Source organism: Macaca fascicularis, chromosome 4 (assembly GCF_037993035.2).
Source record: "Macaca fascicularis isolate 582-1 chromosome 4, T2T-MFA8v1.1".
NCBI lineage: Eukaryota > Metazoa > Chordata > Mammalia > Primates > Cercopithecidae > Macaca > Macaca fascicularis.
The window spans coordinates 20,212,154-20,239,932 of record NC_088378.1 but is presented as its reverse complement, the minus strand read 5'-3'; the positions used below and the strand labels follow the sequence as shown (position 1 = coordinate 20,239,932).

The 27,779-nt window shown below is 36.1% G+C and overlaps 1 protein-coding gene and 2 long non-coding RNA genes across 4 annotated transcripts in view; 1 reads left to right on the top strand and 2 right to left on the bottom strand.

The window, feature by feature from the left end:
• The window catches only part of NT5DC1 (5'-nucleotidase domain containing 1), a 146,178-nt gene that overhangs the window by 26,365 nt on the left and 92,034 nt on the right, over window positions 1–27,779 (bottom strand). The gene's annotated exons all lie outside the window — the stretch shown is intronic.
• On the top strand, window positions 490–10,011 carry LOC123572820 (uncharacterized). The gene is made up of 3 exons (XR_006697368.3): window positions 490–544; window positions 4,113–4,292; window positions 7,686–10,011. It is a non-coding gene; the product is annotated as an uncharacterized lncRNA (long non-coding RNA).
• Window positions 10,374–14,335, bottom strand: LOC135970521 (uncharacterized). Its single transcript, XR_010586208.2, has 2 exons — window positions 12,153–14,335; window positions 10,374–11,832 (listed from the first exon to the last, which is right to left on the bottom strand). It is a non-coding gene; the product is annotated as an uncharacterized lncRNA (long non-coding RNA).

Sequence of the window (27,779 nt, the reverse complement as noted above, 5' to 3'; positions counted from 1 at the left end):
TGGTATTGTTTGTTCTTAACTCACAAAGAAGCCTGTGTTTTCACTTAACCTCTAAAGGAATTCTATTTCACTGCCACTTTATGTAACTTATTTTCCTGGTTTTTCCACCACTCTTAGATCCTTCGATGCTGGTATTTTCTAGGTCCAGAGGAGATTTAAAGGACATTCTTTTAAAAAGCTGATTCTAAAGAATAAAAGTTCAGCCTCCTATGTTAGAAAATTGGTTAATGTAGAGTGACAGAAATAATACCAAAGTGTTGGCAACAGTCTGATATGCACATCAAATGGCCTGAATACACCAAAGAGGATTTAGGGACCTCTCGTGGTAAAAAAATATAGTACAACCTGAATATTAAAAATCCTTTTTTTCAGTTTAACAGACAATTGTGCCACATCACTATTTCTATCATCACTGAATAAGCTTTTTCTTGCTAACTGTATCACTACTGTTTGCATGATTTTTGGCCAGAATTTTCCAAGCTGCTGTCCGAGGGGACTAGAGATGCCAGGATGCTAACACTTCCATGGTCAGCCTCCAAATAAGGTCTGTTGTTGTTTCCATTGCATAGTATAATTTAGAAGAGATTTAAATATTTATAATCTTTACAAGTTATATAAGAGTATGCTAGTGAACAGCTAAAATGTTTAGCGATGAACTGTTTAAATGTACTTGCTGTAGAGATGATATAATTAATTTTCTGTAAAAAAGAAACTTTTTTCTTTGCTAAAAGACGCTGAAATATTTGTTGGAGGATAAAAGAGACATTTATTTTGTTTATTTATAGGTGGCAAAAATAAAATTAAAATTTATTAAAACATATTTGCTGTTTATATAACAAAATATATGGTTTATATCTAATTTTATAATTAACTAAAGAAATCTAGAATAGATTGTTTAAATTGAAAATCTATATGCTAAATATAATGCTTGGAAAGTCTCTCAAATAAAAACTGGGAAATGAAGTACAGAATATATGAAAAAAACATAATATATAAAATTTACATTTTAATAGGATCTGATTTCCAGCTCTGTAATTTAATTTGCATATCCTGGCCCTACTCCAAAAATTCTGATTTAATTGGTTTGGGGTAGGGCCACAACATTGGTATTTTTTTTTTTTTAAAGCTTCCCAGGTAGTCCTAATGTGCTACCAGGATTAAGAATTGTTGCCCTAAAATATAAAAACTAGAATTCTTTCTATTATTTTCTTTGTATTTTGCCTGCTTCGCTGGAAATCACAGGCTCTCAGAGGGCAGGGACTTCTGAGTTTTGTAGTGTCTTCATTACCTAACGCATAGCCTTGTACATATTAGGTAGTCAACAAATCATAACTGTTGCCAATTATCTTAAATGTTATTGTGGTTGATGATCTTTAAAATGTTTACTCTTATCCTATACCAATTAAGCATGGTATTCTAGATTTAATTAAGTATTGTGAATACAGAATAATGGATTTCATTCCTCCTATGAAAGGAGGATTCCTGGAAAAAGGGTATATTATGAAATTCTTTGAAAAAAAAAATCATTCAAACAGTTTAAATGAGTATAGACAAGCTAAACAGACTCCTTTATCTCTCCAAAGCCATCAAACTGCCTGACTCTGGGCTGAATACAGTCTATCAATATGATTTTGGGTCAGCGGTATTTTAAAATTTTTGGATGTTAATGTCCTTGGACAGTATTACATATGTATTCTAATAGTTTACCCACAATCCCACCATACCATATTGTCTACACCTGGCCTAGTCAACTCCCCTGTTGGCATCAGAGTTCACAACCTATTTTTTTCTCCTATGATATCGGAATGAATCATTCTAAAAGAACCTAGTTTCCTCTTTCTGACATGGTTACTGGACAGACAATGTAAATGCGGAGAGAGGTTTTTGAAGGTCTGCCTGGTTTTATTCAAAATATAACAAATCCTTTAATGAGGATGCTGACAGCTGGGAGGGTCAGCAGATGGATCTGATGACAGAATCACATACAATAACAACTGGACAGGCTGTAAGGTCGACAGGGTGACTCAGTGAGGTAAAATTTCATAGGGAGAGATGTAATCTTACCAGGTTGAAAGCTCGGCCATACAGGCATAACAATGGAGGAGGTGTTGTTTGTCAGCAACTTCAAAATACAGAGCTTACAGTTAGCTTAGGCTCCACAGTATAGACAAAGTATAATAAAACGTTTAGAGACCATGTTTTGCAATTTATTTAGTTACTACTATGTACTTTTGATATCATGTTTCTGGAAAAATATCTGTGCTCCAGAAAGCTGGGTAAGAAGCATGTGTCCTCCTTTATAGCCCTAGGCATCTTATCTTCATGTGCTCTGTGTTATCCAATTAGGTGATTAGATTATAGAGCTACATTAATGTCAGTACAATGTTCAGAACCAGGAAAGCAATAATTTCCACTCTTTTAATCATTCTCAGACTAAACTTTGATAACTGGGTTCTATTCTGCATGACACTTTTCACAAGAAAGTGTGTCCGGAGGAGAATGATGATGTTAACAATTCCTATGCCCCACCCTAGAGATCTCTGGTGGAGCCCCAGAAAGTTACACCTGGCCAATCAGACATTTGCAAACCTATGAAATAGGCAGCTTCGAAGGACCATTTTAATCTTAGGGTTGCTTGAGTCTATGCCTGCATGGTGATGTCCAGCCAGATAACTCTTTAGCCACAATGAACACCCATTTCCACAGTGTTTCTCCTCTTCTAAAATGTCTTTGCATTTTGAATATGATCTTTCTAAAACAGACTTTCGGCAGAGTAGTGGGTCTCAAAATGAAGGTAAATTAGAATTATCCAGAATGCTTTCAAAAATACTCCTAGAGTTTCTGATTCAGTAGGTCTGGGGTGGGGCCTGAAATCGTGCATTTCTAACAATTTCTCAGATCAACTGACAGTCCAAGAATCATACTTTGAGAATTACTTCAGTAGAATACCCCTACAAAACCAGACAGCTTTTTGAAAGTCTTTTTCTACTGGCAGAACATGGTCCTCGCTATTTCGACTAGAAGTACAAAACCAGATTACGCATATTTAACGTTATCTGATAAAAATGCTCAAGTCTGTGTCTATGTTTAAAAACATTTTAAGTAAAAATCTTTTAAGTAAAATAAAATTTATTTTTATTTCCTTTATAAGAAGGATATATGTGAGGGTAAAGACTTAATGATGAACTGTTTTATGTTTTTCACTGTACTATTTCACATTCACTTTCATTTCTCAGCCTTGAGAGCAATACTTTTGTATGTACAGTAGAAAAAGCACACATTTTGGAGTCAAATGGCCTAAGTTTGAATCCCAGGTTTGCCACTTACAATATCAGGATTTTTGAGAAATTTACTTAAAAATTTTAATTTTAATTCTTAATTTCTTCACCTATAAAATCTCATTAAATGACGGAGAAGAAAGCCAGGCACAGCGATGTGCGCCTATAGTCCCAGCTACTTGGGAAGCTGAGGTGGAGGGTCACTTGCGCCTAGCCTAGGCAACACAGAGATAGCCCATCTCTTAGAAAACAAAAAAAGTAGCGTGGCTAAAGTATCCATCTCATAGTGCTTGGCACAAAATTCCCAATAAGAATTCCCTTCCACCCCTTCTACTTACTTAGACACAACTCTGTCTGATCCTTTTGCAGGGAGCCTATCACTAGAGGTGAAATAGCCAGGATCCTGTGCCTGTTACTGCACTTCTCAAAGTAGCATTAGGTTTTAGTAGCTCATTATAATTGAAGGGGCATTTTCATGTTCTCCTACATGTGATCTACACATAGAACAGACGTTAAATTCATTGAACATAAAACATAAAAGATGTGAGGTGGACTGAGTTTCCAAGATGCACACAACAATATCTCCCACCTCACATGTCTAGAGTTGGAGTTAATTGTTCCATTATTTTATATCTGGGCAGGTTATTTTACTGCTTTGGCCAATAGAATGTGGTGCAAATGACCCTGTGTTAGTTCCAGGTGTAGCCCTTAAATGGTCTGGCAGCTTCAACTCCTTATCTGTTGGAAGCCATGTGCCATGTTAAGATGTGCAACCAATCTGAGGCTACCTGAGATGCCGTGAGGAATAGGTTACATGAAGAATTTGTGTTGTAGGTGTTCCAACTGCCAGCCCCAGCTGAGTGCTGAGCTAAAAGCTTCAACTGCAAGACATATAGTGAGCCCCTTGGACATCCAGCCCAGTCATGCCTTCAGATGACTACTGTCCCCGCTGACATCTGACTGCAACCACAGGAGAGACCCCACATGAGAAGCACCCAACTAAGCCCAGAATCCGTAAGTGACATAATACTGTTTTGTGTAGTGGTATCCTATGGAGCAATAGATAACCTAAACAAGATGCTTTGGAATAAAGTTCCAATTTTAATGATTATCTCTATGCAATTCAAGATAAAATATTTACAAATCCTTTTAGAAACAGCTGAAATAAAAGTAAACAGGCTCTAAATTGTTTTTCTTCACCTCCAAAAAATAACTCAAAGGTTTCTATTGCATATAAATTTACAAAATGTAAATACATGAAGAGCTTATGTCAGCATAAATGTTTTAAACAGTTTAAAGAAAACCAAAATTAACAAGTATTTAAAGCAAATTCTACATACTTATCACTTCTCATCTAGTTCAAATACGAAACACTTAGAAACTGAAAATAATAATCAATTGCTGAAATATGGAGTGAATATAGCAGTAAAAAATGATTATCCTGGGATGTTTGTTCCCCTGCCTCCCTGCTACCCTTTAAATCTCAACTCAAAAACTTTGGATTTTTCTTAAAAAACTAGATTGGTATTCAAAGGAATATGCATTTTAAAGATCAAATTTTATCATAAGAGTGCACTGTTTCCTTAATTAATTTAGTTCAAATATCCTCAGTTTCTTCATAAATATCTTTTCTTAATAATAAAGCCAAGAGTATGCAGAGCTATATTTCACTTAGAAGCAATCCATTTCAGAACACACATAAAGATTATAATCACAGAGGATTACTTGTTCAATGTCCAGACAGTGTATTATATAAATAGGAAAGCCCTCTCTAGCCTCCTAGGTCTGTGCCACATCTATACCTTGCATAGACACAGTAGTTAAGCAGCTATTTTAATGAGGCATTACTCTGTTTTTCACTATACTTTCCACCTATATCTGTATCACATCAGTCATATCTTCTATATGTCTTCATAAAATATCACCTGGTTAGTTACTCCACGGTAACAAAAGAAAAAGGAAAAAAAGAACATACTAAAGTTTCAAATCGGTAGATTTTAACTCAGATAATTGTTTTGACAAAGTTATTAACTTTTTAATATAAAATCTGAAACAGAATTGATGAAATAGCATTAGAATAATGAAATAATTTCTTTGATATAACAAACATAAATATATAGGATAGTCTATGTGTAATACTCTGCAACACTGTTTGAGGAGTAATAATGCCCTAAGCCTGGGTTCTTATCCTAAAATCCATACATGGGCCTCGGTGCGTGAATGAAACCTCAATACTCTTTGCAACATTTTGTTCATCAGTGTGTTGTGTGTGCTGGGGGATCACAGCAGGTGTAGGCTCTCTACCTTTAATTAGATTCCTGAGGCTAGGGACATGAAGAACCACAGACTTAGATTCTCCTAGACTTGTACAGTACAACAAAGCAAACATTCCAATATCCCTCCCTTTGTTCTAGTTAAGAAAAATCTTATAAAAATGTCTTAGAAAAAGGAAATTCTCTGTAATAGGTAGTACAGAATTTGTACACAATTTGTTGAGGAATAAATATACTTCCTGGACTCTATATTTTTTACATGTAAATATTCTAAGTCCAATAAATTTATATTTATTTAGCATGGCTAATGAATGGGTGTTCTAGTAAAATTAATTTGTAGCTTAATTAAGAATAACCAAATATATAATATAAAAACATACATAAAATATAATCAACTCTTACTGTTGAACCTATATGGAAAAAAGAAGTATTTAAATAGATTAAATTATTGCTTTTCTTACATATGATACACTTTTGCTACAGAAAATTCATTGTATTGGGTTTTTTACTGCTGCACAACAAACCACCTCAAACATGATGGCTTAAAATAACGGTGTATTATCATCTCCTGATTCTGAGGGTTGACTGAACTCAGCCAGGCATTTCTCACTTGGAGTTGTGCCTGGGGATATGGAATCATCTAAGGGTTTCTTCACTCACTGTCTGGCACCTGGGCTGGGTGGGCTGGAACGGTGAGAGCTGGTGAAACAAACATCTCTCCACTTAGCTAGCTTGAGCTTTCTCACTGTATTTGGGTCTCAGGGTAGCTGGACTTCGTACGTGGCAGTGGGTTTCCCTCAGGGCAAGTGTTTTAAGACAAGCAAAAGCTGCAAGACTCCTTATGACCTAGTCTTAGGAATTTTACAGTAGCACTTCTGCTGAATTTTACTGATGATAGAGGTCCAGGTCATTTTCAAGGAGCAGAAAACAGAAAAGTGTGACTTCCGGGAGGCATGATTCATTAGGGAGCTATCTTTGCAGACTAGCTACCAAACATACTAATACTTCTATGTGATTCCTGCCAGTGTATTTTCTGTTCATATCTAACTCTGCGGGAATTTTAAGGATACCATATATAGTTTTTTTACCTGTGTTTCTGTTCAGCATTGTATCTGAGGAATTTCCTATGGCATTAACATTTATTTTAAAACATTTCCATGGTTTTAATTTAATATCACACATTTTAAAATAGATTATTTATAATAATCATCCTTATAATAACTGACATACTCTGAGTGCTTATTTTGCCAAACACAGTTCCAAGACCTTTATAACTATTAATGGAATTAATCCTCATAACAACCCCATGAACAGGTCCTATATGATTCCTCCTATATGATTCCCATTTTGCAACTGAAAAATCTGAGATACAGAGAGGCTAAGGAACTTGCCCAAAGTCACATAGCTACCATGTGGCAGAATCGGAATTTGAATGCAGCCACTCTGCTTTCAGAGCTTGTGCAATACTGCCCCTCCAGTTACAAGGCATTTGGGGACTCTATGGTAACTACAGGGTCACCACAAATCCTTCCTCTTTTTTCTTTCCCATGCTACATTATGATGTAGTATTACAGTTCAGGGGTTTGGGTTTTAATCAGAATTTTAATAAGTGAGAGCTCAGAATTTGGATACATTTAGACAAATCAGCTTCTTTTTGAACCTTACACATAAATTTATTTAAAATCTTGCAATGTGGAAAGCCTTTTAAGCATGGCATTGAACTCGAAAGCCATAAAAGAAAATTGAAACACCAAATTGGATTTCTGCAGAGGAAAAAAGTATCCATCAATATGCATTCCAATTATATCTAGAACTGAAAGGAGCCTTAGAAATCACATCCTTCAACCTTGTCATATTAAAGATGATTAAGTAGCCACCACATATTTTACTCAAAATTACAGTTAGTAACAAACTTGGGTATGGAATACAGTCCTCAAGAATCCTAGTCCACTAAACCTCATCATTTATGTGTCTAAATCTATATGTTTGAGATCTAATTTATTTGGTGACCATTATCTGTTAAAGAAAAATAACTTGCGTTCTGAAGCAGAAATCAAATGTTTTAAATGGTATGCCTGTTTAGCTATATAATTATTGGATAATAATTATAAAATTCAATTCTGCTTTTCCTCAGGATTTCTGTAGAAGTTCTTTGTAGTCGCTGAACTGATATTGTCTCTGCTATTATTTGAAAACTCAGACCTTCCACTGAGATGGGAAAACAAACTCCAAATAAACGTCTCAGGTTAAGGCATAAATATTATCTCCCTTCCTGGAATACACTGCCCTCCCTCTGCCGCCTGGTGAACCTTGGAGGCTTGTCACAAGGTTACCTTCTATGAGGAGCCCTCCCCAATACCCACTCTGCACATCAATGATGGCATTCATCATGTTACACTACAATCAACACTTATAATAACCATATTTATGTATTTTTCTTTCTTCTGAGACTCTGAGATCTTTTAAGAAAAGAACCATCTTAACATTCATGCTTATACTCTTAATATCAGGCAAATACCAGAGGATTCCTAACTACAGAAGTAAGTGTGTGTGGGAAAAAGCTACCAGGCAAGACTTACCAGGTGACCGTAAAGACCAGAGGTTGGCAAACCACAGCCCACAAGCTAAGAAAGGTGCTTACATCTTAAAATGGTAATATAAGTATCAACATAATAGCCTTGATTTTGGCTTTTGGTGCCCAAAGGCTTTAATATTTACTATCCAGCCCTTTAAGAAAAGGTTTGCTGAGTCCTGATATGTAGTATTTAATAACTACAGGACAGTAACATAATAAAAATATAATTAGTTATATATAACACACTATTATTAGAAAGTACCAAAAGAGTAATAAAATCATCAATTTAAGAGACTTTGTTTAAAGGCTATGCAGTCTCTGAGCAGAGTGAATATTAAAAAATCATTTGTGATCAAACTAATGAAAGACAACATAAATACCTTTATGTATCTTTTAATCACAGTGGATACCTACCATGATGTAACTACCCCTCAATTATTCTCTGGCCTGGGTTCTCTATTAGTATATTCTGAGCCAGATGATGGCTCTCTTTACTCTGCCGTCTCTTTAAAACCTATCTATATGTGCCTTTGCTATTGCTTTTCTGATTTTAGCACACTTTAGTTTTAGTCTCTGAATAAGATGTTCTCAGGCTCACTTGGTCTGCTTATTAAAAGAGGAATTGCAGGGGCCACAGAAAGACACTACAAGTCTAGGGCTGAAAGCTACCACTGGCAATATTTTCCCTCATGAATGTCAAAGGAAGTTGAAAGATCCAAAAAATGCACATGATGACATGATGACATCATCAGAAAGAACTACAGAGCTTGTAGCTTGAGATGAATGAATAAAGGCACTATTGCCTAAGTACAGTCTTACAAATTAACTGTGCAAGAAATAGGAAGGTTTTCCTGGGTACAGAAAAATAAAGATGCCTCCAGGGAAAACCCGGGACAGGTTTTAGGGGCTAGCTTCAAAGAGATACACTGAAGGTTTCATTTCAAATGGTTTTAAAATGTATTTGTGAAGCACAAAACCATTTTGGGAGGGTTTTGTTTTCAACAGAAGTCAGTCCACTGACGTTATCCTTACTTGAAATCTTCTACCTCCTTCAGAAGAGAGAAGCTGGAAAAAATTAGGAGAACTAAAATGGGATGCCTCGGGGCAAAGCAGACTCAGAAATGTGGCAATGCTTATTCCTTTGAAAAAAGTCACAGTTGACTTCTCTAGCTCTGAGGCACAAAGAGATAACAGCAACAAAGAAATCATAAGCTAGACATTAGGGGTCATTAACTATCAACGTCTTAAGGAAATCTGCCCCACACTGAGGACTGAAGTGCTCAATTATTTAACAAACAAAAGACCTGGAATAGAACTTTCACTGTTTCTTCTAACCTGGTTTTTCTTCTGTAGTAGGTAGCCTAACAGAATGCCAAGACAGCATTTCAGTATGTATACACTATGCTAAATTCAGCTCCCAAATCAATATAAGTAACGAAAATAATCTGTGATGGGAACCCAGTACTCATTCCACAATGATGAGTAATGAGGCTCAGAGTAAAGAAAGCCTGGGGGCAGCTCTTCATAGCCTCTGTAAGGAGTGGGCAGAGACTCAGGTAGAAATACAGTGGGAACCTGGGCATGAGGGGTTCATAGTTGAGTAATGGCTGGGTTCCCAGAATATTCTACTCTAAGCAGGACTTTTAACCATCTCAATTCCTCTTTTTCCTTCTCTGGTCTTATTTTTGCCTCTTTCACACTGCCTCTTTCCAATCTAATCAATGCAACAAGTTTATGTATTTTGGTTATTTTTTAGAATTAACAAACATAATCATAATAAAATAACAATCATATATACTTTTCAAACATAAAGATGAAAGACTTTTTAAACCAAAAATTAAGTAACTCTTTACCCGGTTAACATGAAAAAAAAAATAAAAAATAAGGTTATAAACTTCGTCTTTACCTATATAATATGTATATATGTATCTACCATCTATCTAATTAAATATTTTAAAGGATTTTTTTTTTGCTTTCTCTCTTTAGAATACATTAAGTCCACAATAAAAAAGAAAACATTTACTTCTATAGCTATAGACTTTATTGATCTTAAAAGGAAATGTAGGTACAGAAATATTTTTTTCCCACGATTTCTTAAGATACATGATCAATCTTTCAGAATAAAGTGGAAGAAATCTGCTGTAGGCAGGGAATAGGCATAATTATTAATGCAGAGATATCAGCTCCCAAAGGATCTGAATAAAACAATATTGTAATAATGAAACTATTTTCTAATAAAAAATTACATTCTTTCTTTTGACCTAGGAAAAAGTTTGTTAAGAAAGCATATGACATAAGTGATCAGACTATTTATTTTTAAAAGGAAAGATGTCCTTTTAAAAATAAAAGGAAATTTAATTAAAAGGAAATTTAAATGAGACAAATATTTTGCACACAATTATTTGGCAAATGTTAGCAATAAACACTAAATACCCTATATGTGTTCACTGAAGAAAAATGTGAGTAAAGAGAAAACTGCACTAGACTTTGACCAATTAAGATTTTATCTAAAAACTATGGCAAAGAAAATGTTTTGCCCTCCAGATAAAAAATCAGTTTAAAACATCAAAAGGAACTTAATCTAAATGTCTCATGCCAGCAAAGTAAATGACTATGGAGCAGGGTACCAGGGATGGCAGAAAGAAATTCATAATTTGCAGGTGACTTCATTAAGAAACAGCTGTTGCTGTTGATGTAAGGAGAGTTGCTATTCCATTTCTACTGAAAAGCTTCAGAGGACAAAGTTCTGTACCAGAGTAGACACACAGATAAAGTATATTACAGGATATGGTCTCCAGTGTTCCTGGGTGGTATGGACCCAAATCAGACAGTCTTGAGTCAAGTCTTAGTTGTGCAATCTCCTTGGGTAAGTGCTTTAGTCATTCAGAGACTGTTGGCTTATCTATAAAACGATCACAGTCATAACACTCACTCCATTAGGTAATTATATGAATTATATGCAATGATATATGTGAAACATTTAGCACAATGCTTTACACATAGTAAACATTTTGTGTGAGAGCTGTTTTTACTTTACCAAGTTCCTCTGGCTTAAGTACAGGCAGTCGATTAACCACGAAATGCTATGGGACACACTGCATCACAGAATTGCCCTGCATGGGTACAAAATTCAAGATTTCTCTTATCAAAATGCTACTCACCTTCAAAACATATTTTGAAAAATATGCTATGAAAAAACCCTAGAAGTCCTACTGAGCGGGAGGCAGGGTGGTTCTACTTTTTGTTACTTCCAGGACAAAACACTGGGCCACATGGCCCAATGGTCTATTAGATCATTCTCAGAGGACTGAGCGGAGAAACTTGGGGTAGCTACTAAAACCGTAGGGACCACAAAACCTAATCTCCTCATTGGGCAGATATGAAAATGAGGCCTAGAGAGGCAGACTTGCCTATCATCATGACGTAATGAGGAAAATAGCAGGATAGAATGAAAATCTTGGTCTCTTTGATTTTTTCATTACACAATCCTTACTGTCATATCTACTAATCTTATTGTTTTACCCCTTTATTAAGACATTTTACAGCCTTGTTGTAAAGATTTAAATACAATTAGTGAAAAATTTAAAATGTACATTTTTAATACAAAATCAGAATAAAGCCAGAAACTACACAAATAGCTGGTTTATTCTTAAAGAAATATGTAAAATATCTGAACAGCCTTCCCCCGCCCCAATTTATTCCACACCTTTTTTTTTTTTTTTTTTTTTTTTTTTTATTTTTTATTTTTGAGACGGAGTCTCGCTCTGTCGCCCAGGCTGGAGTGCAGTGGCGCGATCTCGGCTCACTGCAAGCTCCGCCTCCCGGGTTCACGCCATTCTCCTGCCTCAGCCTCCCGAGTAGCTGGGACTACAGGCGCCCACAACCGCGCCCGGCTAATTTTTTGTATTTTTAGTAGAGACGGGGTTTCACCGTGGTCTCGATCTCCTGACCTTGTGATCCGCCCGCCTCGGCCTCCCAAAGTGCTGGGATTACAGGCGTGAGCCACCGCGCCCGGCTATTCCACACATTTAAGGAATTTCCTTTGGGAGGACTAGTACACATTTTGTGCAAGATCAGATGCTCTGTATATCTGTGTAGAGACTGTGGGGCTCCACAGGGAGAAGCTCCTGACTCAGTAAGTATCAACCTACCAGATAACACGGAAATTATCCTTCTAAGGTTAAATGTTATTTTAAAGTTATCTTGTAATTACTCAAGTAATATATGTGAACACTTGCAAATTTCCAAATATATGTTCTAAATTTTGAAACATAAAAAAAAAAAAAAAATTCTGAAGTCTTCTCTAAATAGTACTCTCAATTTCTGGTCCCTAAACCCTAATGGGTATCATTGTTGTCATTTTAGTGTCACACCAAGCTTGTCCAACCTGGCTTATTTTTTTGTTGTTGTTCTATTTTGTTTTGTTTTAGGCTTTTAGCAGCCTGAAGACATGGTTTTTAGTTTCTGTCTGTAATGATAAGCAGAAAAGAGGGATGAGGAAGGGGTTTTACTGGCCTAATCAGAAAGAGAAACTAAGAACCCATGACTGCATTCTTTCCTTGGACACTTCTGCACTGTATACTTTGCAGATAAATTTCTAGGGACTTGCATACACACATATGTGGTTCACATTTTGGTGTGTATCTTTCCAATAAGGTGTTATGGACTTACACACATATATGTGTATTTTCTAGTACACATTTTGTGGAATTTGCTTTCTTCACCCAACAGAATGACTTCAAAATCTAGCCATGTACTTAAATCTAGCCATGTAATTATAACAAATAATTACTGAGCACCTACTACATATTATTCATTGTTTGACTTGTTGAAAACATGGACAAAGTTTTTTCTCTCATACAGCTTACATTCTAGAAACACTTCATTCTTTTTAACCACAACATTGCAATCTAGCATATGAATACAACAGTCCTTTGGTGATTTTTTTCATTATAAATTCTGGAGTAAACAACATTGTATATGAGTCCATGTACCCATGTGAGTACTTCTTTAGGGCTTACAAGTGTGAAAGGCTGGCTCACTGCATATCTGCATTTCTAATCTTAATAATCACACTGAGTTTGCTTTCAGAATTGTTGGGGACAATAGTTTTTAACATTGTTAGCAGCATATATGTGTGTACACTTACCCCACGCTCTCATCAGGTCATACTGTCAGATTCTTAATTTTTGCTAATACACTAAGTGAAAGTGGACATCTCAGTGTTGTTTTACCTTGCATTTCCCTGATTACTAATTAGGTAGGGCATCTTTTTGAATCTTTCTTAGTCATTATCTCTCATCCGTTTTACATTTCCACATTCAAGGCTGAGAATGAAATAATTACCAAAAAGCAATTTGTTGTATTCAACTGAGTAAACTGAGGGCTATTTATGAAGAATTACTTTACTATAAAAATTCAACAAACACACTCTGAGAGCACTTGGCAAACTTGGTAGTATTAACTCCTGAAGTATTTCTTACCCCACCAAAAGCCTCAGGCTCACAGCAGTGCATCGCCTCCTCTCCCTTACCCAAGTGTTTCACTGCAGGACCAAATTCCAAATTATGCAGCCCAAAGTGAGCTGGGTCAGAGGCCACTGTCTTTATGAGTTTTTCTCAGCAGGTCTATGGAGAGCTGGGAATAGGTATATTTGATGATCACCATGTGTGTGTCAGGACATCTGTGGTCTAAAACTACTGGTGTTCTCTAAAAGGTAAATTATGATAATGATTATAGATATCAAGTGGCAAAAAATATTTCTGACAACATCGAGTACTGGTGGGGATATTAAGAATATAAAGTATCTGGAAATCACACCGTGCAAGTACTTTGAAAAATTATTTGGCAGTTCCTACTAAAACTGAACTCACAGATACATTCTATAATGTGGCAATTCTAATTCTAGGTATAGCTCTAAGAGTAACACGTAAATAGGCATGAAAATCACATGTAAATGATGTTCATGAGGCATTATTTGTAACAGTCCCCAATTAAATTAACCCATGTCTACCAAGGGTAGGATGAATAAATAAAATGTGGTGTACTTATATTAATATAATGGCATATTGTACAGCAATGAAAACTAACGAATTACTGTGACATTCAGCACAGGGACACATTACAGGAGCATAATGTTGAGGAAGGGACACTAGACGCAGGAAAATATATACTGCATAATTACGTATATAAAATAAAAAATGAGACAAAATTAATCTGTGGTGTTAGGTGTCTCTCCAGGAAAGGGACATTGGCTAGAAGGGAGCATGAAAAGAGCTTCTGGGGGACTGCAGGGCTCTGTTAGCTAAAAATATGTTCACATTTAATAACAATGTATAGTAAAGTAATAATAAAGAACTGACATAATAGTTTCATGACCATGAAAAAGAATCCAAGAAATAGAATAAAAACAAGTGTTAAATCAGAAACTCACATTAAATGAGAATTTAATACAACACTGTAAAACTGTTTAGTATAGAAAAGCAACCAGTTGGTAATTTTGTTTGTTCAAATTTGCATTAAGTGACATTTCACATTAACTTCACTATTTCCTGTATCCTACCATAAAAAGTTTTTTTTAATATCATAATCTGTGGGAAAAAATTGTGTATTAAATTAAATTAAAATTAAATTTAAAAAGCACTTGTATTAAGAAGTGAAAAACCATGTTTAGAGAAGAAAAAGTTTCTTATGAGACAGCTCCTCCTTCCCTTTTTGCATTACTGTATTACCCCTAGTAATATTTGTTGCCTTTGTACTTTCCTCACTCCTTAAGATTTTCTAGTTAAGGAAATGTGAGATAATTAAGAACTGTCACTTTTCTGATTCCTTCCGTAGAGCTTCTGAATTTATTTGCTCAAGTTAACAATAATAAAAATAGTTGTCATTGTCTTAATATTTTAATGTTTATCTGCAATGCATTTATGAAATCATACACTGCAGTTCCTCCTTTCCTAGACTATAATCTCGGAACGCCATTCTTAACCTAACAAACATCATGTGACTGGATTTTCATATGACTCTGTAAATATCACTCAATCTGAACTTAAAGTGTCATTGAACTTTGTAGGCATCAAATTAATAGATTTGCATCTGTAAAAGAAAATAGCCTTTGTTTTTAGAATTAAAGACATAAACCTATTGCCAATAATAATTTTCTAAAAGTTCAAACTCTTAAAGGTGGAATCAAGAACACATGGGATCGTTGTTTCCTCATTTCCCCTAAAAACAAGTATGGTGAACAAAACTCAGTGAATTTTATTTTTTAGTGATGAGTCTAAGAACTTACAGCTTTAGATTTAAGTGTGCCAAAATTGAGAAGGAACTTTGTTCTGCTAGTGATCTATATATTCCAACCATGCTAAGCATAAGAAAAAAGGTACTACAGAAATGTTTTCTCGAAAATAATAGCCAAGTGTGTGCAAGCAAGGCCCAGAGCTAAGGTAGCAGGAGAGCCTGCATCACATGGAGGATTCCTAAACTGTCTAGACTGGTGCTCTAGCAGGTATGGGCCACAGGTGGCTACTTAAAGTTAAATTAAGTAAAATTTAAGTCAGTTCCTGCAACTCCCTGCCACATTCCAAGTGCTCAGTAGCCACATGTGGTTAGTGGCTACCACATTGGACAGCCTGGATATAGACTATTTCATCTCTCCAGGAAGTTCTATTGGTCAGCACTCCTCCAGGTGTAAATTAACTTTAGTCCACGGTTCCTAAAATTATCAGCTGTAGGTGCATAAATCTACAAGTGTGGCATTTGGATCCAAATAATAAGCAAACCTGATTTGGTCCAGAAATAGAGCATTTAAAAAAGTACAGGTAATAATTATAATCATGAAACCATGCCAAGGCTTCAGTGCAGGCTAGAAGGGGAAATACTCTGCCGAGAATCAAGTGGCTTAGGCTGTACACCTGTGTTTCTTTCAGCTTCATGTCCTTGCCCATGACCTCACCTGTCAGAAGTGGCCATATATTACCTTCCCAACTTCATGGGTGCGTCAAACAAGCCTAAATAATAGTAAGCACATGTTGTTTGCGCTATTATCTTTATATTAACCAATACTTTTAATATCATCAGTAAACCTGACTCTGGCAAATGCTCACCTCACTGAAGTTCTCAGAACTGGAAAGCATTACTGAGGCAGTCCCATAAATCACTGATCCCATTGAAGAAATTTGATTGGTCAATTTTTCTTCACCAATGGATTACAGAACACTACACTATATACCGGAGTGATTCTAAATTCAATTTCTATAACAAACTATGTTAAAATACATACTTTATACAGTGCTATATGCCCAGAATGAATAAACAATACTGTTCACTGAAATAAAGGTGGTGGGAATGACTTCCAATTATACAGTTAGTTATAATGGCTACAGCCAAAAAGGCAAGAGTATCATAGAGGTAACTAATTGTAGTTACCTATATTAAATTTTTTATCTGCTTATGTGTTGTCCCTCCAAGATTTTACATGTGGTGACTCATTCTGAAGGATCCTCTCATCTTACCTTCTTATTCTGTACACATCTAGTTGCAGTACCTCCTGGGCAAGTTGGTGCTTCATTCCTACTGGGCAAGTTGGTGCTGTGGGGTGCTACCATAGTACCTTATTGCTTTTTTCCATTCCCCTTGAGAACAAAGAACCTAAACAACCTTTCAGACCTTGGTTAGAAAAAAGCACTGGTAAGTTGTAAAGGCAGCTGTATTTCTGAGTGGATGGGAGAAGATGAAGGGAACATATGTGGATTTCCTCATAAGAAAAAGTAAACACGATCTGCCACAGGATTTATGCCAAGAAGGTGAAGAACTGTTACATGATATCCTTCAGCTTCTTTAGTTGGAAACCTAAAACTGCTCCAAGCTACTGGGAGAAGAGATGAAGTACGATCCATAAGGACATTAAACATCACCCAGAGAGGGAAGCTGGTGAATGACTTCACGAATAGACTTTTAAAACTAAGGGACTTACACACCAGAGCTCAACAATATCCTTCTGGATAAAATAATCATTACTTATAATAGTGTCTTACCTTTATTTAGCTACGCTTTTTAAAATAAATTTTTAATTTTAGTATAGTTTTACATGGACAGAAAAATTACAAAGATAGCCCAGGGTTCCCATACACCTCACACTCAGTTTCCCTTTTAATAGCTTTCAATATTACGGTACATTTGTCACAACTGGTGAAGCAATACCGATACATTATTATTAACTAAAGTCCTCATTTCATTTAGATTTCCTTTATATTAGGTACATTTGTCACAACTGGTGAAGCAATACCGATACATTATTACTAACTAAAGTCCTCACCTCACTTCATTTAGATTTCCTTAATTTTTACGTAATGTCCCTTTTCTATGCTAGGATCCCATCCAGGATACCATATTATGTTTACTGGTTATGTCTCCTTAGGTTACTCTTGACTGTGACATAGTTTCAGACCTCCCCTGTTTTTGGTAACTTTGACAGTTTTATGGAGTACTAGTTAGACATTTCATAGAATGTCCTTCAATTGGGATTTGTCTGACTTTTTCTTCATTAGACTAGGTTATGTGTTGTTGGGTGGAAGACCATGGAGATAAAGTGCCATTCTCATGTTATATTAAGGGTATATCCTATCAAGGGTCACTGTTGATGTTGACCTGGAGGATTTGGCCGGGACAGTATTTGTCAGGCTGCCCCACTGCAAAGTTACTCTTTCCCCCCTCTTTCCATACTGTACTCTTTGTAAGAAGTACAATGCACAGGCTACCCGTAAGGAGTAAAAATTCATGCTCTGCCTTCTTGAAGGTAAAATGTGTGCATAAATTATTTGGGAATCTTTTGAGTGGTAGATTAGTCTCTTCTCCCCATTTATTTACTTGTTAATCACTTATTTATAGCAGACTCATTGATGGTTATTTTATACTCTGGGTTATAATCCCATACTACTTTATTTATTTTGTTCTCAAATTGTTCCAGCATTAGCCATTGGAAGCTCTATCCTTTAATTCCTGTGTCCCTTTTACATATCCCCATCATTATAATTTTTTAAAAGCATTTATTTACTTTCTGGCACTACAAGATGCTCTAGGTCATCTTGTATAATTCCTGCCCCAGGCCTAAAGTCAGAGATTTCTCCAAGGAGCCCTGGCTTCTAATACTAGAGAATGGTGTTAGAAACCAAGATCTGAGTGCTAGGTGACTGTTTTGTTTTTTAAAGATGCTTTTGTACATACATATTTCTCTTTCCACAACCTTGATAGGTAAACTAAGGTTTAGAGTAGTTAAAGGATTTGCTCAGTGCCAAGGCCAATAATAGCAGTGTTGGAATAAAACTTAGTCTTCTCATGATAGTTCCCTGTCCTTTGATTATCTAATGTCTTCTGGATTAAGAACACAGCAGCAAAGACCAGATTAACAACCTATAAGAAAAAGAAAAAGGCACTTCCAGAAGATAGTCCTTTCAGGAGGGAAAATTTAATAGGAGTAACTGACAAACTCTCTTGTTTATCTAGAAGAAACAACTGGAGATTCTGTCTTTCATGGAAAGATATTTTTATATATTACGGCTATTGACTGAGGGTGATTTAGCTCCCCTCACCCCCAGGGACATTTGGCAATGTCTGGAGAGATTTCTGGTGGATGGAGGGTGCTGCTACAGAACAGCTCCTCCAACAAAGAATTACCCAGTTCAAGATGACAATAGTGCTAAGGTAGCTAAAGGAGTAAATACTAGAAGATTCTTAATCTAATTTACACTGTTCACATTCTCACTGAATTACTTTTCTATTGGTGGCTATGAGGGATCACCATGGAAGACTCTGTCTCATTCTGTGACCTCATGAGTTAGCCTATCAGAAGAAAAAGTCCCCACTTTGGTTAAGAAACATGGCTCTCAAATCAGATAAGAGACTCCTGTGGTACTTTTACAAAATACATATATTGTTTAGAGATAGGATATTCCCCTGTTGCCCAGGCTGGAGTGCAATGGCGTGACTGTAACTCATAGGTAACTTTGAACTCCTGGGCTCAAGCAATCCTGCCTCAGCCTCCCAAGTAGGTAGGACTGCAGGTGCACACCACCAGATCTGGCTAATTTTTAATTTTTTTTTCTAGGGATGAGGTCTCATTATGTTGTCTTGGCTGGTCTCGAACTCATGGCCTCAAGTGATCCTTCTGCCTCAGCCTCCCAAACTGCTGGGATTATAAGCATGAGTTACTATACCCAGCCACCTGTAGTTCTTATGTATGGGACAAATAGAAGGAGGCATGCTCTTTAAACAAGCTGCTTAAGTCAAGCAGGGCATGAGCACAGTTACATATAATGGTCCTGAAAAGGAAAGGCCTATCTCCATATAAGCCATCATTTACTGGCCACATTGACTGCTTCCTGTTTCAGGAACAAGTTGTGTGGAACAGTTAGGTGGCTTTGAATGAATGCGTGAACTTTACCAAGTAGATGGCTGTTACCCAGAAACTGTCATTCACTACTTAGGGACCTCAATTTGGAGAGGAAGTGAGTGACTGAATCCCTGTTTGTTGATGTGGTGACCACCCAGCACTTTGACAGGAGAAAGAACCCTTTTATTTACCAGGATCTCTCTTGGAAGATTTAGAAAAAGCTTGCTCACTCTTGGCACTAACAAGTTGATGAAGGACATTTTTCTGAGCAAAGCTAGGTGCCCTGGGGCCATCAATTGCCACTGCCCTCTATGACAAAATTCAGAGAGCTTTGGCGGCAGCACTATCTGGGGTGAAGCTATTTGTGGAGCTCCTAATGAAGTAGATATGTGCATATAAAGTAGTCAATGCACTGCCATATCTGATACATGTAAACTGCTTCTCAATGGTAGCAAAAATAAAGAAGAAATGTTTACCTAGTGCTTTCAATCCATCAGTCTTTGTGCTAAGTTCTTTATACATTATCTCACTGAATCTGCATAACATCGTATGAGATAAATACCATTATCAGGTTTATTTTCATATGTGGAACTTAAAAGTAATTGTGTCAATTGGCCAATGCTAAACAATCAAAAAGTAGAGCTGGTATTTGAATCTGTAACAGACTAACTCTGACACTTGGGTGCCTTCATTATTGTATTATACTGTCTTCTACCTGTACTGCAGCAACTAAAATTACTATTATTAACCACTGTACCTGGCTGTTTCTTTTTAAAACTTGGGTAGCAGAGGTAGAAGGTGGTGAAGGTCAAGAATGTTGAGTTATCCTTTCCAGTATCTTCCAGTGATTCTGTTTAGCATTTTAAATCAGACAAGATGATAATCAGAGACCTAGCAGAGAATCAAGGACTTTTTGTGGATTTTGTAAAAAGTTCAGTTGTAAGTCTCAGTTGGCCCCCAATAAAGGGAATGGTGTCTACAAACTATGGGTGGTATGTGGTTCAGGACAAAGCTGACATCAACATCATTAAACAGGCAAAGCAGATCTGTGGCCAGATGCCCATGAAGACTTATGCCTCTTCAGACCCTAGGTAGACAGCAGAGGACAGTAGAGGTGAGGAGGGCAGCTGGCCCACTACAAATGGAGAAAGGAGGTGGGGGTGGACAGGAGATCCTGCTTCCCATGACCCTCTGGCTCTGAGGCTATGGCTCTGATGGACACACACAGCTGCAGAAGAGTGAGGAGCCCCCGGACACTAGTTCTGCCAGAAATGAAAGGAAAAAGAGCTGGTCAGATGCAACTAGGTAGAACTCTGGAGAAAACATGGCTATTCCATTTGAGGATATCTGCAATACCAGAGTAGAAGAGGGGTGGAAAAGGAAGTATCTCCTTTCCCTGTCTAATGAAGAACGGTGCCTGGCTCATGGTAAGCACTATGTGAGTGTTAAAAACAGCATACACAAGGCCACACAAGTAGAAGAGGAAAAGGTGGAGAGAGTGAGCCAGCACTCCCAACATTGCAGAGTTAAGAAGCAGCAAACACGACCCAGAAAAAGTCAGCAATGCTGGTGAAATGCTCATAAAATGTCATAGCAGACAGAAGGAAACACTATTTTGTTTGGTGTAATGAAGCTGCTACTCATGTTCCCCTGACCTCAACTTTCTATGTACTATATATAATTTGACAAAATAACATCCAAATAGTTTGAGTATTTTTCTAATTGATATAATTTCTTTGTGCTATTAAAAATCAAATGGAAAAGAGAAAACTTTTTTTTTTTCCTAGATCAAACTAATCACTAATAATGGGTTAATTTATAGTTTGGGGAAAAATTTAGAAAAGATTTAAATGCTATTATGTAAACTGGCTTAAATTTTGATTAACCGAACTCTTTCCCACTGCATATATTTTGTTGTTGTTGTTAGAGAGACACAAAAATTCAAAAACACTTAAGGATTTAAATGTACTTTTAGGAAATAACAAATGTGGTATGGAAAATATAAATAATCTATTAGTTAAAAAATGGAATTCCTGAAAGTCATTGCTGGGTGATTTGAGGTTGAAGCCATCAAGGAAGTTAGATGCTTATGGAGTATATGATTAATAAGGAAAGGATGACTGTCCTTTTGAAATACAATCTCACTCTTGTAGATAGCATGATGTCAGGAAGTAACAGAATGTCAGGGATAACAGAATGCCAAGTTTAGCCCCTTAACATCCTGACAATACCAACCAATAAGTGTTACAGTAGGTATTCAAACAAACACTAGACAGATGGGTGGAAGAATGAATGAATAACTGACCAAAATGTTCATTATCAAATATGGTTACAGGCAGGAATCTGTCTCCATCTTCACCTTCCCCCTTCCAACTTGTGGCTTAATATAGCTTTTTGGTCTCTTCTAAAGTTAATGCTAGAAAATAGCATCTCTTTGGCCTTCAATCCCCACCCACAATCTCACTATCGTTCTGTGCACATCAAATTTGCTTAATTGCTACTAGTTGCTATTGTTGATCTAAATCTGCCTACACTTCAATCTTAATCAGTGAATATATTTAGCTAATTAACAAGAGAATCTACCATATTCCAAAGATGCACCTTTTCCAACCAAAAATTTAAAAGCTGTTCTGACAGCCAGCCATCTTTCTAACCCCTGATTATGTACATTTGAAGGAGGGAGCAGAGAAATGATACGCAAGTAATCATTTCAAATACAATCATACATAAAGCAGAATATATGGATTATCAATGGAATCCCTGTATTGAACTATTCTTAAAAATGAATATTTCAGTAATGATTTGGTCACAATTTTGCCATGACCAAGCTAATCTGGTAAACTACTATGACCTCTTGAATAAAAACATGTTAATTTAAATAAAAAAGTTAAGGTAAACTTAATAGAAAAATACAGAAAACAGGGTTTCCAAAAAATTTCCAGTGTTCGAGTCAATTAATATTCTCCATGGCATAATTTTAATAGTGAAATCGTGATATAAAGTATTGGTATAATGCAAGTTATTTTCTAAGCAGTAGATACATTGTTTCTCTTACCATCATATGCCTATATTATAACTTCAGTATGTTTTATTTTATAGAAATTAACCAGATTGACATTTCAGTGAACAAGAGAACTAAGAATGAGATGACATAAAATATAATGTGACACAGGCTGATCCTAGACTGGCAAGCAAAAACAATTCATGCTACCTAGAAGTCAAAGCAGAATATAGAGAGAGCGGCAGAGTATGGATGGCAGGAAGGCGAGGTAACTTTAGGTTTGAATAATCACTGTATATCTTCCAGATTTGGGGATGGCAGCAAATATGCCACAGTATCCATCTATGACTTTTGGTTATCAGTAGTTAGAAAACTATGTTTGTATCAAACTAATAATGTAAACCATAAAAATATTGCAACAGTATATAGTGTCTTATAATGGAAAAGAATAGGTTCCAGCCCCATACCTGGCCCACTTCAGCACTGCTTCTCAAAGCCACTACCTTTAGTCATTTGTTTATAACTCTTCTGATCATCTACATTCAAAACTCTACATAATATAATTATACTTGTAGTTCTTAGTTCAAAAGCCATAAACAACATCTACTGACCTCCCATTAAGAAATAAGGACTTAATTCACATTATCCTTTATTATTCTTACCCCCTCCTCCCAGTTGTTATAGTTTTATTCTTTTACTGGCCACTGCTAACTTTAAACAATATACTTCAGGTTCTAGCTGTTGTTCGATCAATTTTTAACTCCATACAACATAAAATAGGCTATCAGTGATTCTCCCCTTCCCACCAATTCTCCAATCCCCTTGTATATCTTAGCCTCTGACTGCCATTTTTACCCCAAATTGTCAACTACCCTTTCTATGCTTTGTCTCTAAGTTGTTCCTAAGAATTAAAGGTAAATAATCTGTTTACGCTATTATGAATATAAATAGAATATAAATAACATTTGTTGTGAAAACAAGTAATGTGCTAGAATTACATTTCTATTTTTAGAGTTCCATTTTTATAAACTACATCATTTGAAAGAACACGTTACTAGAATAAAGGTCAAATAGATTTCCTTTTCATAATTTTCATAATTGCTCAAAATCATGTCATATTTTTTGTGCATTCTGACTGGACCATGACCTCATTCTACAATTTCTTACTTTACCTGGAGTTCCTAATTGCTTTTACTTTATTTATTGTTGACCAAATATTCTTTTTTTTTTGAGACAGGGTTTCACTCTGTTGCCCAGGCTGGAGTACAGTGCAGTGATCATGGATCCTGGGCTTAGGTGGTCCTCCCACCTTAGCCAACCTAGTAGCTGGGACCACAGATACATGCTACCACATCTGACTAATTTCTGTATTTTTTGTATTTTTTGCCATGTTGTTCAGGCTGGTTTTGAATAACTGGGCTCAAGTGATCTGCCTGTTTCAGTCTCCCAAAGTGCTGGGATTATAGGCATGAGCCATTGTGCCTGGCCCAATTCCTCTTTTTTTTTTTTTTTTTTTAACAGTATAATTATATGTTTAAGTCCAACAATAAAGATGAAAGATTCAAGGTTTATTACAGCAGAGTTAAAATTAAAGCAAACTTTGAAAATACTCTTAATTTAAATGCTTACACAAAGATAACCATTTGCTCATGTGGTCCCTTAGCACAGAGACGAGATATATTCTCTTTATATTAGTGACTTTCAGTTTATGAAACACTGCTTGCATATATCATTTTATTTTCTCAATCCATAAAGTAGGAAATATCTTCTCCATTTCACAAAGTATCTTAAAGTTGGAGAAACAGAGAGATTTAGCCAAGATCACACAGCAAGCAAGTTGCAAGTTCCAGATTTGAAATCAAGTTTTCATTTTTAAAAAGTCAGTGTTCTTTGCTTTCACCACAGCTGCTTAACACATGGGCTCTTCCTGCCTTTTGTTTAAAAGTAAAACATCATAATTTTTTATTTATAGGTTTTGTTATCACAACACTCCTATAAGGAAAGCACGATACCTCTACTTCTTATTTATTACTGGATATTAGGGGTCAAGATTTTAAAAAATAAACAGTTGAAAAACTGGCAGAACTAAGAGTAAAACACAAATAAACTAAAAGGCCATTACACAAACAGTTGCTAATAACAAACTGAATAGTCAAGAAAGGCCAAAGGTTTATAAGCATATTCTCAGGTAATAAATGAGAGTCTGTAAGGCACGGAGCTATTCTGTACAGCTTTAGTAATGTTGCATTCATATAAAAAGGAAAAGTGATCCCAACAATACTCTGACAAACTGAGGATATCTCACACAAATAGCTTCTTAGCAACAATCCTTGCTTTTGACTTTAAGCTCAAGGCCAACCAGAGACCACTCAGGACAACTGGGGTCTGTTGAAGATGCAATGTGAAGAAGCAGGGGAAGTTGAGCCTAGAAAAGATACACCTTCCAATAGTAGGAGGCCAAAGAAGCAGGTTTCAGCTTAATACCAGGAGGAATTTCTAATAGAGGAAATGTTTACACAGAAATAAAGACAAAATATTAGTATTCAGACCAGGTAGATTCTGGTTAGTTGTAGTTTTACACTCTCTATACAGGTGTAAGGCAAAACCTCAAAATTCAGTTACAAAGTTTTGAACTTCATATTGACTTTTTATAATATACAAGTAAACATTCCTTAATGTACTTTAAGATTTGATTTTTGACTTTATATCAAAAGAAAATAGGAAATTTTGCTTTTTAAAAACAATACCTACTTAACAGAAACATAGAATCCAATTTGAGCAACATGAAATGTCCATTTCAAGTCTTTCATCTGTATATAGTTAAACCCTAGTACTAATTTTCTCTTTTTAAAATAATGGAGGGGAATGTGTATAACCCTTTAAAGTAGAAATGACATCTTAAAAGAACATTTGAGTATACCCAAAATGGAAATGATGCCTTTTCATTAGTAATATTATCTGCTGATATTTATTGAGACCTCCTCACTATGTATTAGGTACTGTGCTTAACATAACACATGTATTATCTCACTCATAATACAATTTATCCCAATTTTAAGAGCAAACAGAGACTTATAAAGGTTAATTAACTTGCCAAAATTACACAATTAAGTCTGATCTCACATCATTTCTTAAACATCACACAAACTACCACTGTCTCTAACCACCTAACTAAGTCCACATGACAAATTCTTACCACGATATTAATGATTACGAATTTTCACTTAAGTAATGGGCTAACCGGAGATAAACTGGATGAGTTTCATAAGCCTGCATCCTCATCCTCACGTTTGCTCATAATTTCTACCTCATCTTTGTTCCATCCAAAAACACGCGGCAATCAATGTAGCTTTCAGGAAGCAGCAAAACTGATTTGGTTTATCACCGATAATGCCCCCTGTTCCCTTGTTGGTGGGGACATTAATGAGCAATGAGAACCAGGCAGCCATAAGGTCTGGGGAATACAAACATATAAATACTGCACGTCAATATACACACTTTAAGGACTGAGGTATTAGGAGAAACACCTCATTAGATAGTAATCCTAGAAACTTATATAAACTACATTATTACACAGAAATGTTAGACAATGTTATTGACTCTTTTTAGCAATGGATTTTCTTTACAGTTAGTTTAGACAGACTGTATTTTCCTATTGCACTACATTTCATATAAAATTGGTGGTATTACGTACCTTGAGGAGAAAAGGTGTGGCTATTTTAAGGTATAATTTATTACATAAAAAACTTGTTTGAGTTAGACAGTGATGGTTGAAGGCTATTTCATCTATCAGTAAATATTTATGAAGCACTTACTAAGTAGAAACCTCTTACACTGTAAAACATTTTTCCCTCCTCTTCTTCCCCTTGAATCTCCTCTCCTTCCCCTTCCAGAGAGAAAAGGGGGCCATCACACAGTAAGTACAGTAGGGTTTCTTTTGTTTGTTTGTTTACTATGGTTAACATTTTTTAAAGACCTCAGACGCTCCTCCTTGTTTTGCATCTTGAAGCAACTTGTCCTTGGAGTTTGGGTCAGAGGTACAAATTCTTGCTAAACTACAAAGGAAGGGTAGGAGTTGTTTATTTCTCTTTCTTTCTTTAGGATATCAACTTCCAGAGCTGAATAAGGTTACATGAGGAGAATCCTACACTACATTAAAAAAATGGTTTTCACAGATATTTGCATTTAACTCAGGAGTTCAGAGACTCGGGTGTTGGCTGTAGTTCTAACACTAACTCACTGTGTAACTTTGGGGAAGTCACTTGAGGCCTCTGAGCCTGTTTCCTCATATAAAATAAAGAGCTGGAGTTAATTTCTCAAGTCTTTTCCAGTTCTGGAATACCAGGATTTCCTTGTATTCATCTTTATAAACAGGGGTAACTACTACTGAGAGCCATGTAGAAGCACCACACAGAACCCATCCCAATGAAACCGAGAACTTGTCTCTGGCACCTTCTTGGATTACTGAAATCCAGCAGACCTGTCACTTGCCCCTCAGCAGAACAATTCTTTCCAGACGTTTTACATACCACATGACTCTCACAGTTCAGTTGTCAAGAATCCAGAGACCACTACATTTTTGGCAGCTTTGCAGGTCTGAAGTCTTTCCTGTTTGATTTTATTGACGATCCAATAAAGCAGAGTTGTGTAAAAGTAGAGGCTTTCTGCATGGGGTGTTTACCCCCACGACCATTGTCATCTTTTTCCCTCTCAATTTAATTTTAGCTGTGTAAAAAAGGGCAACTAATGTGATGGGGGGTGGGGGCATGCTTGTTTTGTTTTCTTCAGATACCACTGCTGCTAACTTCTGTAACCTATGTACTGTCTTCCTCACCTCTCATCCCTCATCCAAGTAACTATCCACATTTACCCTCTGTTTCTAAGTCTACTAACAAAACAACTTATTTTGCTCTTTCAAAATAAGAAATACAAACAATTACTTCCTTTTATCATATGGTAACAATCTTATTTTCTAAGGAAAAAGACAGTATTCATATATAGATAAAAGAAAAAATACATAGATAATTAAAAAAATACTATGTATTTTGGCTCAGGGAGTGCTGACTTTCTAAGGTTGAGAACTGTGGTGATGAGAAGAGGAGAAAATGAACATATGTTGACCAGCCACTATGTAACAGGTATGATACAGACACCACATCTTAAGTAATATCCACTATAAGCTCTGTGATAGATACTGCTATTCCCATGAAGCTGAAAAAAGTATTGACAGTGATTCAGAGAGATGAAATAATCTGCCCACACTTAA